Here is a 19,821-nt window from a genome sequence, read left to right as displayed (position 1 = left end):
GTAGAAGTTAAACAACTCAAAAAATACATCCAACACATTTTAACTGGAATTTAAAAAATGTATTTTGCAGCAAATCCACAGTAGGAAAATAAACATGTTAATATGTTTGTATTATTTTTAAATTTCTTAGCACTTATTCCCATGGCAAACGCCTTGCTTCTGACGGTTTGTTCTCACTTGTTTTCAACATTGATGCTTCCTGATATATTTGGTTTCATTATGATTCAATTATGATTATATTACTGTCAAATTTCAGCATATTCAGACAAAGCTGCTGAAGATGATTCCCATACACTGATATTAAAGTATCACATACCAACAGCAGACGGTCAAACAAAGCAGAAGTAATTTTGGGGGACCCCAGGGTGAAGTGTGAACCGTATGTTCACTTCATTCAAACATGGAGATTTGAATCTCTCTGTTTTAAATCTCCACTGCTTTTTCCAGCCTTAACATTTTCAGCAACATCATGTTTGTCTTTATTGCCAGGAGCAATTCAGTTTTGATAAAAGGGTGTAGTGCTAATTTATTAGCTAGTGTCAGATAGCTTAGTTATGAAGCTGCTCCCATAGACTGTAAGGGGTCAACAGAAAGAAACAAATACCCCCAAAGCACAAACATGGGTGAACCATTGGCTGAGGTGAAGCCTAACAGACAGTTGGCAGTTACAGCAGCCTGTGTCCATCCACCTCTCAGACAAAGAGGCCACGCCCCTAATAATGCAAACTTTCAGCCTCATTAACATTTGAACTGGTGAGTTATAAACTCATGCACACTTCGTGTGAAGGGGACTGTTAGCTATAGAGACCAAATATATTTTTAATAGCACGTTGTTTAAATGTTTTTTTCTGCTGTAAAGTTGAACATGTTCACATGAGCGTCTGTGGAGAGTGACTGACTTTATAAAGCTCAAGTGGACATTAGAGGAACTGCAGCATTTGGTGCTCTTGGTTTGTTCAGTGTTGTAGTGGGAGGAGTCAGAGACACTGAGTTGGACGGAATTAAGATTTAACATTAAATTAGATTAAGATTAATTATGTTATAGAAGCAAAAGTAGCTGAATTTAAGAAACAGGAAGCCTGTGATGATGTGTAAAATAAACCCAGTTTGGATTATGAGTAAATGATTTTACATTTAACAGCTTGATGATATCAGTCAGATATATATTAGTCTGTCTGTAGATTTTCACACCATGTAAAGTTCTGTTTGTGCTGAACTGTGTGTTTGTCGTCTGTGGTTAACACTAACGAGTCTGCGACTGTTTCTGAGAAAAAAGAAGCTTCATCTACGTGTGTTTCAACACAGAGGTGTTAATTTTAAATAGAGGAAGAAACACATGTGAGATATTTGTAAGAGCATTTCTGTAAACTCAGACAGAACAAGGCTGTTATCATATTTACTAAATATGAAAATATATTGAATTATTGGTGTAAATGAAGCACATGTCCTGCTGTATTATTCAGTTTTCCTTTTAACATTTAGTCTTTCATATTTATGACACCAGCATCTTACATTCCTTCTGTCTGAGTATCAAAATTCTGAGCCCACCTTTGTGAAGTTCATATTTTAATAGTGACTGTTAGTCTGATTGGCTAATATGTGAGCTGACTTTAATATTCTATTAGTGCAAATAACCAACATTCAGCTTTTGTGAGGAACTGAATGATCTACATTCAGTTCCTCCTTTATCAGATCTGTTTATCTCACATTTGACTTCATGTTGAACTATTTTAAACCTTTAAAATAATCCTAACAGTTTTTATATAAAGATTTGTGAGTGGCAGCAGTTTCACGTCTGTTATCAGCTGTTCTGTCTGCAGTGACGTCCTCTGTGTGTGTTTTACTGTGCAGAGACTGATCCAGCTGCAGCTTATTCAGCAGTGAGAACTGAAGACGTCACTTATGGAAAAATCATCAAAGACAAGAACAAACGATCACAGATAAGAGGTAAAGCTGCTCTTCTTCACTTCTGGATTAAAGCATCCTGAGGATGCTCACAAGGTTTTTATCCTCCTGTGTTCGAGTGTTCTTCAGAGGTCGCACAACTTCAGCTCACACATAAGTACTAAAAAAGATGAGTTAGTTGTTAATATGAGTCGTATAAAGAAGAAGGCTGAACAAAACAAAGTGTTCTCAGCCTCCTGAACTGTCCAATAATGTAATGAATCATTTTAAAACTTTTTACTTCTTTTAACTTCTGCAAACTGAGTTCAGTGAAACAACAGCAGAAGCTTCCTGTTGTTGGCTGCAGTCAGACTGAATCTGAGGACACTGACGAGAACATGTCGGCTTTCTTCCTTGTGGTTAGTGTGTCAGCACTGAAAGAAGATGGTGTCACAGCTGGGAGGCCAAACCAGGAGAACGGACTCACAGACACAGACTGATAAACATGATAACAAAATATACAACTTGAGACTCAAACCATGAACTGGGAATTATGATGCAAACATGAACTATGAAATAAACAGGAAATACTATGAAGCAGGTTTCACTTGAACACTGTGACTTTGGGGCAAAGGGGTAGTTAGACTGAGGGGTTGGACCAGGAGGCTCAGAGTTACAGTAATGAGAGAAGACGAGGTTCAGAAGGGGTTTGGATGCAGTTCAGAGTGAGTGAAAATGAGGTCATGACATGTCTTACTTGTTGCAGGTGGATTGATGGCGTGGAGAGGGTAAGTGATCCAGGTGAGCAGAGATAAATCTAGACGGAGGAGATCAAGTAGTCGAGGTAGGTGAGTGAAGTGAGCAAAAGGAGTGACCAAGAAGACCAGCATCCTAATGAAGGTGAGTAATGATCAGCGAGGTGAGCAGGTGGATTACTGTAAACAGAGAGAGCACAAGATGAGCAAAGTTTCACGAGCGCTGTGGCGGCCCGCACTGACAGAGGTTAGAGGAACATCTGGCAAAGAACCGTTGCAAACGCTGGTCTTAAGTACCAACAGCATGACTGCCAACAGGTGTGGACTGCACGCTGGATTGCGGTGACTCCGCCCAGAGGTGGAACCACTGGCTCTTTGGAAAAATACCTGCACTCACAGACCGATGCATCATTATGAATACTGTTTAAACACAGCTGTAACCTGCAGCTAGTGTATAAAAATGTGTGAACCAGACATCTTCTTCTTCATCTGAATACAAAATATTTAAGGATAAAACCCCGATGAGAAGTTTCCACATAACTAAACCTGCTTCTGTCACACTGAGGATGGACTGAGGAGCTGCACCAATATCAGATTAATTATTGTGAACTATGAATTGTGCAAAGCTCCTCTGGACAGAGAGGCTGCAGACTCTGCTGGTGCTTCCTGTGTTTAAGTCTCACAGCTCGGCCTGTTGAGGGGGAGACAAGAGAGACATAAGCTGATGATCTCTGTGGGTTAAAGGTTTGGGTTTTGTTTTTTTCATCCATGTCTCACACATAAAGTTTTTGGATAGTGGAAGTGCTGTGATGAGTCACTGAGACTGTTTCCAGTAAAGTCTGACCTGAAACTTTGCTTTTCACTCTTACCCACTTAGGCCTTACTACCTACTCGGTCGGCTCAGCACAAAGCCACTATTTTTTTTTTTTTACAGTTTTGCATTAGGTTGTAGTTCCTGGCACCAGGTACTTCTGTAGTACCTACTTTGTTGGGGCTCTAAGCGATCTGGAAATGTGACATGAGTAGACTATTTTCCACCAACTGGCTGTCAGTGGCATCTCATGAGTCATGAGATGAGTTCTGGCCGTTTGGCAGAGATTTACAGTTATTTGCACCCTTGCAGGTGGGAAACATTGCATTCCTGTGAGAAACGTGTAGTGGACTCCATCGCCACTGACCAATATTTATTAAGGTGTGACGCAAACTTGTGGACAGGTAAGTAAAACAATACAGTTGGAGGGACACTCCTGCTGTGTTTTACTGTCCAGTGTAAGTCATCTCCTGCTTTCATTTACAGAGTACCGAGCTGCTGCTTTGCCGAGTGGATTTCTGGCTGCGGGCAAAGGACCCGACACATCAGTGTGTTTTAATTTGTTTTAAACTGGTGTAACTCGACGGACTGTGACTGCTGCGGCTGTCGATTTTGTTTGCTTCTTGTTTTATTTTTCTATATCAGTGGGCACAGCAGATATTGATTGTTTGTTTTATATGAAAACACCTTTTTTTATATATATATCGTTGCAGACATTGAAGACGCTGCGTGGAATACAAATCCGTTGTTTTTTGTCTCGCCGCTTTTTGCATGCACCGCGAGGGGCCTGAGTGAAGACACCACTGAAGTTTCTATAGTATTTTGCCCATTTGGGGTTCAGCGTGAGTTGCCGTCCTTTTTTAACGTGTGTGATATGTTGATTTGTTTTTAACAGGTTCCCCACAGCGCTTATCCTGTCTCATGGGCAATCATACAATTCGATCATTTTTATTGTACTTAATAAAGTAAAGCTTTTAATTGTTTTTAGGTGCCGCTGTTACACATTTACTTTTATTTTGTATTAAAATTAAACCAATTTTAACTGACTGTGTGACTACGGCTCTGTCCTATACCTACCATGGGTCACATAAATGCAATCCATTATTATTATTATCATTATTATTATTATTATTATTATTATTATCTCTTAACACTGTCATTTTTGGTATATCATTTGACTGGTGGAAGATGTAGAAAATTTTATATGGGGAGGCAAAGTATGTGAAGATCCTCTATATGTAAATGTAGTCAACAAAATATTCCCAGATACTTACTGATACTACACTGTATCAAAATCTCTTCTACAAAACAAAAGCAAGGTGGTTTTTTAACTAGTTTTTAAGTAGAAGTATTTCACTAACAGCCTGCAGCACTTTCTGACATTGCCTGTGCACCTTTGTTGCAGCACATGGTCAATTCTGATGGTAAACATGTCCAGCTGAGTCGTGCTGTGTTGAGATCATCTGAGTGAATGTGTGTGGGGGGTTAATAATGATATTACAGGCATCAAATGTTTTGCCATATCTGCATTGTTTCAGTTGTTGTTTATTCATTTTTGTGTGTTGCTTTATTCTGCAGCGGGGCACAGAGACTGATCCAGCTGCAGTCAAATCAGCACTGAGAACAGTTATGAACAAATAGTCATCAGATAAAAGTGGACCAGAGGGAGAACTGCACTTTATTCTCAATGCTGGACAGAACCAACCAGCTGCTGGTCTCTAACTGCTTCCCCAGCACCTCAGACCAGAGGAGGGACACAGTGAGACCAGAAACATCAGAGCTGTGACGTTTAGACCAAAGCAATTCCTGCACATCCACCGAAGAGGTTTAAATCTGAAGATGACAGCAGGAGAAGCTGGACATGACTCATATGGCTGACATGATGGTGTTGGACTACTAGCAGAAGCAAAGATAACCCAAGGTCAATTATATTAAAACTAAGGATAAAACAACACAAAGGCCATGACAACAAAGTATTAAAGATGAATGATCTGCTTGTGTCCATATTAGTGTTTAAAGTCCAACATCTCCCTCTAGTGGCCACATATGAACCATGTGTGAGGATGGTGTTAATGTAAAATGTGAATCATAGTGTTCCAGTCAGTCATCAGTGTGTCTCTGCACAGCTGTAATTAAAATGTGTTCAGAGGGCCTCAGTGTCTGAATGGTTCCAGTTCAGCTCCATAACAGCAGCGTCCCTGGTTTGATTCCTGTGTTTCAGCTCATATCTGCCTCTCTCACTGAGGGGGGTGTACACACACACACACACACACACACACTAACCACGAACTCTATTTAAAACAATAGAAAAGCTGGTGCTCAGAGGAAGAGGGCGGGGTTTACTTGGTGTCAGTGAGAGAAATGAACAAAAGCTCAAATGAGTGAGAAGGACGATGAAGGAAACATCTGTGCTGTGTCTGCTCTGTAAGTAGAATCTCTGTGTTTGTTTGAATTCTTGTACTTTGACTGTCTGCTCTCCTGATAACTGATGATGGAGGAGAAGACATGAAAAACAAATCAGGCTGAATTCAAGTTCAAAACACCACGAGGACCAACTGCAGGTCTGAAGTTTAACAGAGTTACTGATGAAAAGCTGAAATAAAATGTTGGTGTTTCAATGAACAGAGCAGAGGACAGACCTTAGTTCAGTACTAGTCTTTTGTATGTATTCAATGTAATTACAATGTAACTTAAAGTACTTCCTTGTTCTACAGCAGGGGTGTCAAACTCAATTGCACAGGGGGCCAAAACTCAAGGCACACTTTAAGTCATGGACCAAACAAGATAAACATTTATTGAACATACTAAAACAATGTTTTTTAACATAAATATGAATAAAAACAGACAGGAATATTATTCCAGATTAAATAAAGTTAAAAAAATAAACTTTACCTTTAAATATTTTGCTCTTTATAAAAATATATCCTGTCAAAATTATGTAAGTTAGAGATATGAACATGCTGCCAAGAACCCCAGAATAAATAAATGAAACCAAACACAAGGTTGGAGCTGCATGTAGACGGAGCATTGCTTCAGGAATGGAACTAATAAACTGTGCGGGCTATTCAGTGTCGTACTTTCCCTTGAGTGTATCATTACACTGCAGCTCCATCTGAATCTGCACAGGTGCATTTCAGCAAAGTCCGCTGACTTGGTTCAACATTACTTGGCAACAGGGAAAGTGAGGCAGGTTGCACTGGTGCATTTGTGACAGCTTCACTTGAAATGCCTTCACCGCATCATACATGTCCATGAACTGACAGATTTCCTTGCTGAGCTCAAAAACTCGATTGAGAACTTTTATCCCAACTCAGCCAACGGACCTCTGTATGAAAAGGAATGTCGGCAAACTCTGAATCTATTTCCCACATAAAAGACTGAAATTGACGGTGATTTAAACTTTTAGTTCAGATAAAATTTACGGTTTGCATTAAGGTCATCATTACATGCTCCATTTTTAGGACTTTACCACACAGCCTTTCCTGGTGTATGATGCAGTGATATGCTGTTAACTCACCGGTACAGTTCTCCTCCTGCATCTTTACTCGCATGCTGCTGACTAGTCCGCTTTTTTCACTGCACTACAACAGCGCTCCATCTGTTGTAAGTCCAACAAGTTTGTCCCAGGGCAGTTTCATGTTGTTACACTTTGACATACGTTTCTCCTCAGGCTCACATTTGCCAAAATCTGCGTTTTTGTCTGGACACAAGACGTCGCACAGCTTCATCATGCAGCTCTTCAGAGTGGTACCGGGCTGATTTGGCTCTTCTGCTACAATAAAACTTGCTTTGACAACAGCTTCATGTTGTGATTTTACTCTGGAGACAAACATCTGCTGAAATGTCAGATTCTTCTTTAGCTCTTCTACTGTCTGTAGTTTCGGCATTTAGGTTTTTCAGCTTATCCTGACGTTTTGTCTCGTAATGCCGTCTTAAATTAAATTCCGTAATTACAGCCACATTAGCTCCACTAATAAGACACACGGGTTTAACGGCAACGTTTGTAAACATATATTCAGTCTCCCACCGGCGCTGAAAGGCTGTTTTCAGAATTAACTTTTATCTCCACCATTGTGAGCGGCTTGATTGACGCGGGAATGTTCCCAGTTAGCCTAGTGTTCAGCAAGGAGGCGGCAGCACTGCATTATGGGATCTGTAGTTTGTGTGTTATTAGCGCCTCACATCGCCGGGCCATGAATAACAACAATAACAATAAATCTATATAAAATGATCTCGTGGGCCGGATATAAATGTACGCCGGGCCGGATGTGGCCCGGGGGCCTTGAGTTTAACACGTGTTCTACAGTAACTACAGAAGCAGCTCATGAAGCTCAAACTGGGGTGTAGCCGACCCAACATGGAGAATGAGTTTGATGTTTTTGTCTTAGAGGGAAACATCAAATAATACAAAGTTGTTCTGAGTGATCACCTTTGTGTGTTTCTGTCAAATCAACCTGAGTGTCATTTCTCTTTAGTTCTGATCTCACTGCTGAGCTGCACAACAAACCAAGGTCAGTAACCTTCTTCTGTCACAGTTTAAGCCTGATAAACTCTGACAGGTTTTACACATTTGGATTAAAGCTTTTAGTAAAATTCTCAAAGACGTGATCATCAGTTTTTTATTTTAACCCTCACAGCTCGTCTGACTGTGAGTCCCAGCAGCTCTCAGTTCTTTGAATATGACTTTGTGTCTCTGAGCTGTGAGGAGGACGACAGCTCTGCTGGATGGACTCTGAGGAGAAATACAAGCAAAGGACAGAGGACTCAGTGTGGAAGCACATGGGGAAAACCATCTGGTTCTTCATGTAATACCTCTTTGATGCTTCATGACAGTGGAGTTTACTGGTGTGAGTCCAGAAAGGGTCCCATCAGTAACATGGTTAACCTGACAGTCACTGGTAAGCTGAGTGTGTGGAGTTAGTGTTGATGAAGCTGTGTGTAAATGGATGAAATGCTGTAGTTTGTCTCTGTGTTGAGGTGGATCAGTGATCCTGCAGAGTCCTGTCCTCCCTGTGATGGAGGGAGATGACGTCACTCTGCTCTGTAAAACAAAGACCACTCCCTCCAACCTCCCAGCTGCTTTCTATAAAGATGGCTCCCTCATCAGGAAGCAGCCTACAGGTCACATGACCATCCAGCATGTTTCCAGGTCTGATGAAGGCCTCTACAAGTGTGACATCAGCGGTCATGGAGAGTCTCCATCCAGCTGGATCACTGTCACAGGTGACACACTCACCTGTCTGTGTTTCTGCAGCTTTCAACATTCACAATGTGACGACAACTTAATGACTGTGTTTGCTTTATTTTAGACAAACACACCACCACACCTCCACCTACATCCACACCTCCTCCTGTTCTCTCTCTGTTGTCATGTGTTGGATCAGTCTGTGTTGTGGTTCTACTGGTGTTACTGGTTCTGCTGGTGAGACAAGACGTTGACAGGAAACTTGAAGGTGAGACTCAGACTTTCATAATTTTACAGCATTTTTGGGGGGAATTCAAATGAGGCTTGACTAGATTCCTTTATAACCACATGTGGTCGTGAACAGTGTCTACAGGTCCACCTGATATGAACCAGTCTGGATATGTTGAGCTTATTTCCAGCTCTGTTAGCATCTGTGATGCTGGATGGCATCGGTTGCATCTATTTAGCTAACTGTCACATGGCCTTTAAGTTATTAACCTTTGGTATCTTGATTTTTGAGCCACATCTGGATCACAGAGTGTTTGGCAGTGCAGTAGCAGCACAGATGAGGCCCAGATGTGGTTCACAAACAAGTGGTTGAGATGAGACACATAAAGAGACCAAAGATCATCAAAAGTATGTTTTCAGCCTGTCAAACAGTCCTTTATTTAAAGCTTCATTTCTAAAGTTCTGCATGTGAAACACAGCAGCAACATCCTGCTGACGACTACACTTATTCTGAATCTGGTGAGAATTCTCACTGCAGCATGTTTTTCCAGCTTGTGGTGCGGCGTCTCATTCTGCACTGAAAGAAGATGGCAGCTTTGTGGACGCCACCTTCCTGTTCACACAAACACCTCGCCGTTCTGTTTGTCATTCATTGGTTCACAGCTAAAGTGACAGGTGAAAAAAAAAGCTGTGAGGAGCTGCTGCAGCTCTTTAAACCCATCAGTCATGTCTGCACGATGCAGCTTCACAAACAGTGCTGTGACACAGCTGTGATTCTGTTGTTATGTATCTTATCCTTCATGCTAATGAGTCAACTACTAACATGGTGCATAACAACTACACAACATAATAACTAAACTGTGGAAACACAGTCAATGTGTATGTCACACTACCCTAATTTTTTAACATCTGCAACACAGTGAACATGACGTTTTTAACACATTTTAACCACAATGGAAGCTTCTGGTCACAACAGAGGCTGTGTGTGTTTAATACAACAGCTCGCTGTTGTCAGAAAACCAGCTGCTCTTTTAAAATAAACTTACTGCCATAGTGATGCAACATTACAAATAGTTTTTGTTTTTGTCACTGCAAGTACTTTTAATGTAATTTTTGCAAAGCCATATGTGGAGGGAAACCATGACCTAGGGCAAACTAATTGCACAAGATGCAAGTACAACTCCTCCAGTTTCTTATGCAAAAAAAAAAAAAAATTAAAAAAAAAAAAAGAAAGAAAGAAAATTCTGCTAGCTTACGTGGTTCCAGTTCTACAGGGATTTAAAAATAGCTACGCAAAATGGAGCATGCCCGCTCCCACCGGTCTTAATGAAACAGGATAGTTAAACACTAAGGTGGGCCCACGCATACTCGGTCTCTAAAGTTCTGGGCTGGGTTGTCCTGTGGCCTTAAACTAAATGTCTGCTTCATTTGTAATCATTGAAGTCTTCAGTCACGTGTAAGCTTGTAATCATGTTTCCTGTTGTTTGAACTGTGTGTGTTTGTGTTCAGACTTTAAACCAGAGCCAGACGTCGTCTACTCTTCACTGAAGTAGTCCACCAGTCCAACCACTGACATCCAGCTACTGGTCTCTAACTGGTCCCTCCAGCACTTCAGACCAGAGGACATGTCTTCTTCCCTAATTAGTCTCATAGAAGTTAAAACTTTTATCCTATTTTTTGTTCCTGTAAAATAGACATTAGAAATAAATCTGTATCAAATAAACTATAATTGAATATGTTTCCATTGAATAGAATCTAACACAGACTTTCAGTTGATTAGTTGTTTCCATTAAATGTGATGTCTTTTCTCTTTTGGCTGACTGCCAGCCTCCAGTCTTTCATAATTTCTCTTGTTAAACCCTTTGGATTTTATGCTTTTACCTTTTGGTAAAAGAAGTATTTCAAAAGTCTTACATTAAAAAAAGTCTTATTATTATAATACTGTGTCCTCTGGAATTTTACTGTTTTCTATATTTTATTTATCTTTGCTGGATACGTTTGCTCCCACAGCAGGGATCTGATTTGTCTGTAGTTCCCATAAGTTGCCAAATGAAAAATTGGACTTGTTCCAGGTTAACGAACCAATACAATCTATACAGTTTCTTTATTATCTATCGAAAAAAAGGGAAAAAAACTGCTGAACTGTAGAAATTTTCAAGTGCAGAGTGTATTTTTATTCACGGGAACTTTGAAGGGTTTTTTTTTTTTGTTTTTTGTAGTGACACAGGAGAATAAAATTGGTGGTGTAACATGAAAACGGAGAGCAGAAGACAGAAAGTATTCATGAACATGTGACTCGTGATTCAGGTCAGAGCTCCTCCTGCTAACCCTCTCAGTGAAGCTTGAAATGAATAACATTTGAAATCTGCTGCCTCCTATTGGTAATACTGGGCGTTACAACACAGCAGCTTCTTTATATATGACAGCAGTTTAACCTTTTAATGTCCACTTGGTGACCACTGACAGGTGGGGTTAGGATTAGGTTGCATTTTAAACACATGGTAATTGTAATGGAGAGCAGAAGTTCCATTACAATTACTTGTATGTTTATTAATCGACTGACTGACTGGACTAAATAATTATTAATTAATTAAAAAAATAATTAAAAATAATTAAAAACTATATAATAAAGAAAAACATACATTTGTGGTTAGGGATTCTTTATTAGGTTTATTTGAGTTAGTATTTAAGTGACTGCTTGTGAAACGTGAAGAGACAGGGGGCATCCTACCTGTGTCAGGAAAAGAAGCAGTTAGAGCTGTTCACATTTAATCATTTGTCTGTAACCTAAATTCTTTGTATATGTAAAGGGAGAGGTGTTAACAGTTCTCACCTTTCCTGGTTGCTTCTTTTGCAGGATCTGATGCAAAAGAGTCAAAGCAGTTCAATCACCTGCTCATGAGCTCCTGGAGCAAACCATGTGCCAGGCTAGGGGAGTGTGGTTAAGGTGTTTTAATGAATATAGAAGTGGTTGAAGCTTATAGGTTATTGAGTTATTTATAGGACTTGTTATGAATCTAATTATGTCTATGATGTGTTATATTGGGGTTGGATGTTTTCTCATGGGGATGTTTATGTTTTCATTTGGTTTGCTGACCCCCAGACTTGGGCTATTCCAGACGCTCACCTAAATGGTAGAGTATAAAAGGAAGCCATTTGCTTTTAGAGGGGTTGCTGGGTTTGCTGAGTGTTGGTGTTTCAATATGTGTTCTCTTTAATAATGTCTTCCATTTGATGGACACATTTTACTCCAGTCTCGTGCCATTTTACTGGAAGTGACCCTTGACCTCTGGCCAAAACTGACAGTGATGATAGTTTAAATCCACATAAAACGTTATACGTGATAAATATGTGATGTTATATGTGTAACCCTATCCACAAACATCCTGGTGGTGATCCCGAGGATTTTCAGAGGTTGCAAACATAGTTTTACATCTCAACAATCACCCAGAAGGTTGCATAAAAGTTTCTGGGGTAAAGGGCACGAGGAATACTCGATGACCTCCTGCAGAGACCTGACTGAAGCAGCAGAAAGCAATAAACAGAAATAACAACCGAAACAGTTCTAACAGTTCCTCAAAGTAGTACTGAAGGCCAAAGTGAAGACATCACATTTTAGTCCTTGATTTCAGTGCTGCCTTCAACATATTGATCATTACATTTTAATTCAACAGCTTCATGACTTAGTTGGTTTAACATCTTAGGTTCAAAAGTCTGAGACACAAAATGTGGTCATATTTATCTCTGTCTCTGAATCAAAGTGAGGAAGTCAGTCCCACTTTTCGGGTGTTTATTTTGTTTTGTTAAGGGTATCAGACCTGCTTTCTATCACCTAAAAAAAATCAAAAAATCTAGCAATATATAATTCTCGAGTTTTCATTTAAATGTTACTGAGCATTAATTAGTAGGTATCTGAGTCTGTGTGATGCTCCCATACAGTCTGTGGATGAGCCTTTTTTTGTCTGGCAGTTTTAGAAGCAGAATCATCATCTGAATGCTTTGCTGTGCCAAACACAGAGAAATGCATTATGGACTCACTGCAGGCTCCTTTTTTATCTTTTTGTTTTATTATTTATTTTATTATTATTTAATTCATTATCATAGTGGGTATTCTTCCAGAACAAAAAGTGGATGAAAGCCCCTTTGGGAGAAGACAGAAGAACGCTAGGATATTAGAAGTGACAGAGAGAATGTGAGTGTCTGTGTTGAGCATTTGTCATGAAAATGAACTTGAAAATGAGGTTGAGGCTGTTCATGGACCCCCCATGAAAAAAATAATAATAAAGAACTAGATGTTGGCTGGAATTGCAGAACACCTGGCCAGTATCCCTGCCTCTTTAGGCCTTCCTGGTCTCTGTTCCTGCTGGGTCTTTGCTCTGTTCCTGTCACTCCATTTTGTGTTCTGTCCTAGGAGAGTAACTACTCTCCTGTACTTTGATTACAGTCATTTGATTTTCAGGAAGTGCTGCAACGCTGCATGCTCTCTCTCCCTGCAGACTATTTGCTGTTGTCTGTCTCTACATGTTTTCTCTGTGTGTGTTTCTGCTGCTTCTTTGTCCTCACTGTAAACAGATATACTGAGAGACTCCTGCACTGATGTTTCATAGGAAAGTCCAAACAGCCTCAGTGGTTCTCCATAAAGAACAAAGATTTGCTCTCTGTGGCTCCAACACAACTTAAAGACAAACAAAGGTGGGCAAAGTTCTCCTGAACAGCTGTAGTTTTATGGAGGCTACAGCTAAATGCTGCCTCCTTCGTCATTTTGTTAGGGCGCACTTATATGTAGTTACCCAAACTTCACTCTAACATGACTCCCTCTTTCTTCAACAGTTTTTTCAACTTTAACTTTATTGATCCCGAGTGAGTGTAGGTGTAGGTCTGTGTCAGTGTGTGTGGGATTGTGGGATTTTGAACAGCTGTAGCCGCTTCTTGTTCTTTGATAAGCCAGCTCCAATCAGCCAGAACTCTGTTATCATGGTTCCGAATTGGTAGATGTCATTCAATGTCCTTCATCGAGAGTGTCGCAACGCAATGGACCATCAAGTATCTGGCAGCAACTGTCTACCGAGACAATTCTACTACAACGTCAAAAGCAAGAAGCAAGTCACCAAAGTTCTTTGTGTTGCTGGTGCACGAGGGAAAGAACTATAACGAGCACTGTTCCTTCCGCTTTGCTTTCGTCTGCTCCCTCGTAGCACTGCTTTCACTGTTCACTGTTAAGTTTTTCTCTGCTATCTTGTAATCATTTTTTTAACTAATTTGCTATGAGTCCACTGGTCTTTGTATCACTTTTCATCACACTAAGTGACTTGGACAAGATGATAAACAGACTCACATACTCAAGATGCTCATGGGCTCTCTTGTGTTTGTGTTAGTAGGGTTAATACATGTTCTGCTTGTGTGTGTGATTTTGTATATGTTTCTTTTTTGCAGTGTTTCAGATTCCTTCACAATTTTCCCACTTAAGCAGTCAGTTTTCTTTTTCCCAGGTTTGCTAACCCAAATTTTGATTTCCCACATTAAACAACAGCATTCCTCTGTGTTCTCACCTACTGCTCTCACTCTGTTGTCCTCTCCCAGATAGCAAGACGACATTGAATCTATGTTGATTTTTCATCCGAACCGTCGTATATGGTCGGGGTTGAAATGCCAATGTTGTAACAACATTGAAATACTGTGGTAAACCGACGGTCTTACTATAGAGACGTTGTAACGATGTTGATTCACCGTTTTTTTTTGTCATTGATATTTGATCTATTTATAGTCGACCAGGTGACAACAACAACGTCGAGAAAACGTCTATTTATAGTTGACGATCATTCGGCTCTGGTCACCATCAAAAACCATCGATTTGTAGTTGAGCATTAAATTGCATTGCAACTGATCGGGTATAAAGTACCAGAGAAAGTAGATTTATTGTTCATTTGTTATCAATGACTTGGTCTAGTTCACCAGCTTTAAAAAATCGTGTCTACGTGCAATTTATGTATAGTTGACCGGGAAATTAAAGCAGCGATCACTTGGACTATTCCGCAGCACCCCTCTCACATTGGTACACCCCTCCAGGTATTCATTTCTTCTACAGTAGAGCGGGACATTTGATTTACTCTCAGCAGAATTGACCGGAGAAAGCATCAGTTCATGCACTGCACTGGCCTGCACCACGATTAGTATAAGGTAAGAATGAATGATTTTTTTTTCCTACTCGTTATTTCCATGTTTGCATTTGAATAACAGTAAAAAACTCGTTAATGTTGTACATTAACAAGTTTTTTACAGTTATTTACGTTGCTCCCACAAAATGTGGGAGCCCGAAATTGTGTCTATACTTCTTACAATACGGCAACAAATAAGGTGCACTGCGAACAAAGTATATCAACAAAGAAAACATTTTCGTTTCATAATTTCTTCGTTATATTCCCTTACAAAGCTAGCTTTAACGCTTCGAGGTTTCCTTTGTTCTTGCCGTCGCCTCGGCGCTTGACCCAGACTTTCGCTCTGTAGTTGCTTAGTACTACAAAAAATTCTAAATCTGTGATATATGATTGATAAACGTAAAGTTAACTGTATAAACGTGTTCAATGACTTTGTTACTTTTGATGATTGGAGAGCACTCGCTTCAATTCGCACACGAAAACTTTAGACTCAGTTTGAAAGCTCACGCAGCATGCCCACGTGACTGTACGTTGCACGCTCACCTAACTTTAAGTTGCACGCGTACATGACTTTCCGTTTGTGCCTTGAATAATGAATAAGGCTACGTCCACACGTACCAGCGTATTTTTGAAACCGCTGATTTTTCTATGCGTTTGCACCTTTTGTCCACATGTAATGTATGTCTGGCCGTACATTGTGTTTGTATTTCCAGGCACATTTCACGAAGCAGAACGCAGTCTTCAGAGAAATCCACGTGAACGCTGTGATACGTCTGACCTTCAGTCCGAAGAAGAAACCCAGACCAGTCTTAAAAGAAAGCACAAGTAAAACCTTTTTATTCACAAACATATCTTTGATTGTTAAGAATTTATGATCTTGTCTTTTATACATATCTGTGGTGCTTGCATACTGCAATATCGCCACATAATATAGTCCAAAAAGTGGAAGTTTGTAAACTTTTTAAAAATGCAAAGCCGTGTACACTTGTGCACTTCAAAAATTCATTGTATACTGTACCTTCTTGCACGTCTCTGTTTCCTGTGTGTGTTGTTAGAAATCAAACTAACTTTAGGAAACAATATGCCAAAAGCATATTTACAATTACTTAAGACCGTTTTTAATTTATTTTCTTTAGACCAAATCCCCTGTACACATATACGGACTCAGAGGATGAGCAGCCTACAAAAAAACGGTTTCCCCAGGCCCCTCGAGTGAAAATACCAGGTAATAAAATACTGTCTAGTGTCTGTGTACATATCTGTGTCTGACACAAGGAAACTTTTTTGACAAGTTGTCTGTATTCTTAAATACTTAAAAAATTATCTTTTTCTAAACAGCCCTCATCACTCCGCAGTCTGCCCCCCAGCCCACTGATAGCAACCATCATAATGCCCCACCCAGCTTCCGGCACCTTTCGCCACTCCGGCACAAACCGACACAGCTTTGCGATCTCCCCAGCATGCAGGGTCTGATGTCTTCCCTATAGATGGTATGCTTTTAAAAAAGCTTTAAAGCTGCATCACAATGTCATTGTACTCTTATCTTCAAAACACCAGTTTATACTCCTGAATGTCATCTTGTTGTGATTTTTTTTCTGTAGATTCCAGAGACTCTGTGAGGCCACTATTACAAGGCAAGTTTGAAAATCTTGGAATTTCACAGTTTACATGGTATAACAAATATATGTGACAGGCAAAAACTAGTAAACACTTTTAGCAGTTACAAGAACTAACAAATGAATATCCAACAAAAGGGAATAGAAATACATTGTACTGCCAATACTTTGGTTTATTCTTTGTATGACTTGAAAATCAGGCTTTAGGGAAAACCAAATGACATGTTTCTATCATCAATTACATGAAGTAAACACACAAGCACTTGCATACACATTTAAGACATGAGACACGCTAATTCCATCTCTTAAAATGTGTCTATAGGTGAGACGCTTTGCGTTGATTGGTGCTGCTGGACCACACTGGAGGTGCGAGTCCGCTGTGTAATGGCTTATGCCTTTACAAAGGAGCTGGCCTCTGTACTCAACTAGGCAGGGAAAAAATACCAAGGACCAGACAAAGCAAAAAAGGGCATTTAAAGAGACAGCGCTGTGCAGATGCATATTTGGTAAGTTTTAACATTTATTGTAGTTTTATGAGCCTAAAGTGAACAATAAAGGGATCAATTGATGTGCTGGGTGCATTTCACATTTCCTATGTCTGGTTTTTGCTATATTACTTTGTCTTTCTTAATAACAAGACTTTCATGTCCGGTTAATCTGGAGATGGAGTCTTTGGTCTTCGGCTTGTTTTGTCCTCGGGTTGTACACTTTGTACAGCCCGAGGACCCATGTTTTCTTTTTTTTTTTTAAAGGATACACGGCACACCATGCTAAGACATATCACATTTTCAGCTTATAGCTCTTTGGGAATCAAATGCGGCAGTTTGCTGATTTCCGCCTGGTGACTTTCATGTTTATTAGCCTAGGAGTTTACATACTTTCTCCCTGCTGAAGACAATTAACAAGAGCTTATTCATGTGCTCTAATTCCCTTTTTTTGTCTTTGTTTTTTTGTGTGTGTGTCTATTTTTGTCCTAGATGGCCTGGCGCAGCAGGTAGGGGCGAACTCTATGTCTGAGTTGGTCTTTGCTCAAGCAGTCCAGAAATGGCTCAGATATGCTCCAGATCGTACGGGTGGCACGCAGGACGCACATCATCCATCCCCATCCCGGAGTAAATAATAAAAAGTGACGTGAAACATAGAAATGTAAATAGGAAACTTTGTCTTTTAATTAAGTATTTTGCAAATGATACATGTCTACTGACCTTTTTTGTTTTTTTGTTTTTTTTCAATAAAAAGCAACTGTGCGAAAGAGGTGGAAAATCAACACCATAGCTCAACAGTGTTTCAATATCAGAATCTGACATTGTTTCAATGTCAACAGTGTTAGAAAATATAACATCGAATCAATGTCAGGTTTCAACATTGATTCAACATCAAAACCTGACGTTGTTTCAACATTAAAAATGGGTGCAAGAGTGACGTTGGGTCAACGTCAGATCTCAACGTTGGTTCAATGACATCGCCTGATATTGACTCAACATTGTTTCAATGTTTCCTTGCTATCTGGGCTCCCACTTCAACAGTCCAATAGCCGGCAGTTCTTCTTCAGCTTTGTCCTGTGTTCCACTGTCTCTTCTTGCCATTTTAAAACAAACATCAAAACAAAATAACTCTAGGTGCCAAGTGTTATTTCAGTTACAACAGCTCACACCTTTAAAAGGGATGAATTTCAACCGTTGAAAATAACTATGATTATAACTACACACTTACTTAATTTAAACCAAATTTGTAAAAGTGGGCCCAAACTCACACACACTTTAACCTGTCCACACTACACCTGTAGTACAGTGCTTTTTGCAGGCCTGATTCGAAATTCGGGTGCGGTGAGGCCTAAAACTGATGGCTGCTTCACTCAAACTGAGCAATAAACAAAATACGTGCACTTTAGTTCCAGTTAGTACTCACGAGTCCAATGAGTTTGTTGATGGGGCAATCAGAAACGGGCAGTTAGTTCACCAGTAGTGAAGACAGTCAGGGGCAAGAAAACACAGCAGGGTCCATCTGGGCAGAAACCTCTCTCTTCCTCGCCTTTCACAGCGTTCCTCAGCTTCTAAACATATTAAAACACTTGACCAAATGCTATCACATAATGATTTAGCATTAGCATGCTTTGACTGAAAATCACAGAGCTAAACATACAGCATGGTATCACAGCACATAACGCGGTGAGCTACGCTAATTAGCAAGCCGCTAGTTAGCATCACATATCGCGCCATTTTACAACTATAACGAATAGTTACAGTACAAATGTCAAGGCACACAGTCTCATTTACCTCTTGCAGATCACAAATAAGTCATATCAGGACCACGGGTAGTCGACCTCAATGATACACTTAGATGCAAAATCCACACCACGTTTGCCTCACGACATCTCTCTCTTCGGACTTAGCTTCTGTGTCCGCTCCCACAGATTCACACAAACATTCACCACTCGTCCCGCCCCCATAATAGAGAAGAGTGACATTGACTGGCTCGTCAGCACAACGACCAATGACAATACAACATTAAGATCACTGACATTAGATGGGTAAACAAACTTAGGTTACACCCAAACATATTGCTTCTGCACAGTAAATGAACTCTAAATCATGAAACCCTTTTATTTATTGGACTCTAACTGTAAATGAAATACATTGGTACCCAAGCATATGATTTTTAAACCTTTTATCAGCTATTTATATTTTAACCATTTTTTATAACCGTAAACTTTTCTTTTCTTTATACTACAAGCCCGAATAATTGAAGACAGGGCTACATTTACTAACCCAAATTTTGATTTCCCACATTAAACAACAGCATTCCTCTGTGTTCTCACCTACTCACTCTGTTGTCCTCTCCCACTTCAACAGTCCAACAGCCGGCAGTTCTCCTTCAGCTTTGTCCTGTGTTCCACTGTCTCTTCTTGCCATTTTACTCCAAAGGTGGCAAATGTCAAACTCCAACAGTCATCCTCAAAAGTCCTTGTCACATGCACAGTGAAGTTGCAGCTTGTTGGAAACACAGTGCCATTCAGGATGATGAGTTTGCTCTTCTTCTCCGATGCTGTTTGTCCACACTGCTGCTGCTTGCTGGGTCTCTTTGCTCAGGACTTTGCTGCCTCTTTATCTGCCATGTTATTGCTCTTTGGAACTGCATTCCTTGTCTTCAGGGAGGAGTGAGAGCTCGCTTGTGAGGTTGAGGTACA

General features: G+C 40.1%; 1 long non-coding RNA gene across 1 annotated transcript; it reads left to right on the top strand.

Moving 5' to 3' along the window:
* The first annotated feature begins 8,266 nt into the window (after positions 1-8,266).
* Positions 8,267-8,856, top strand: LOC135932565 (uncharacterized). The gene is made up of 3 exons (XR_010573559.1): positions 8,267-8,348; positions 8,428-8,673; positions 8,760-8,856. It is a non-coding gene; the product is annotated as an uncharacterized LOC135932565 (long non-coding RNA).
* Positions 8,857-19,821: the final 10,965 nt, after the last annotated feature.

The sequence above is a fragment of the Pelmatolapia mariae genome, linkage group LG3_W, assembly GCF_036321145.2.
Source record: "Pelmatolapia mariae isolate MD_Pm_ZW linkage group LG3_W, Pm_UMD_F_2, whole genome shotgun sequence".
In the NCBI taxonomy this organism is placed as follows: Eukaryota; Metazoa; Chordata; class Actinopteri; order Cichliformes; family Cichlidae; genus Pelmatolapia; species Pelmatolapia mariae.
This window is presented reverse-complemented; position numbering and strand designations above follow the sequence as displayed.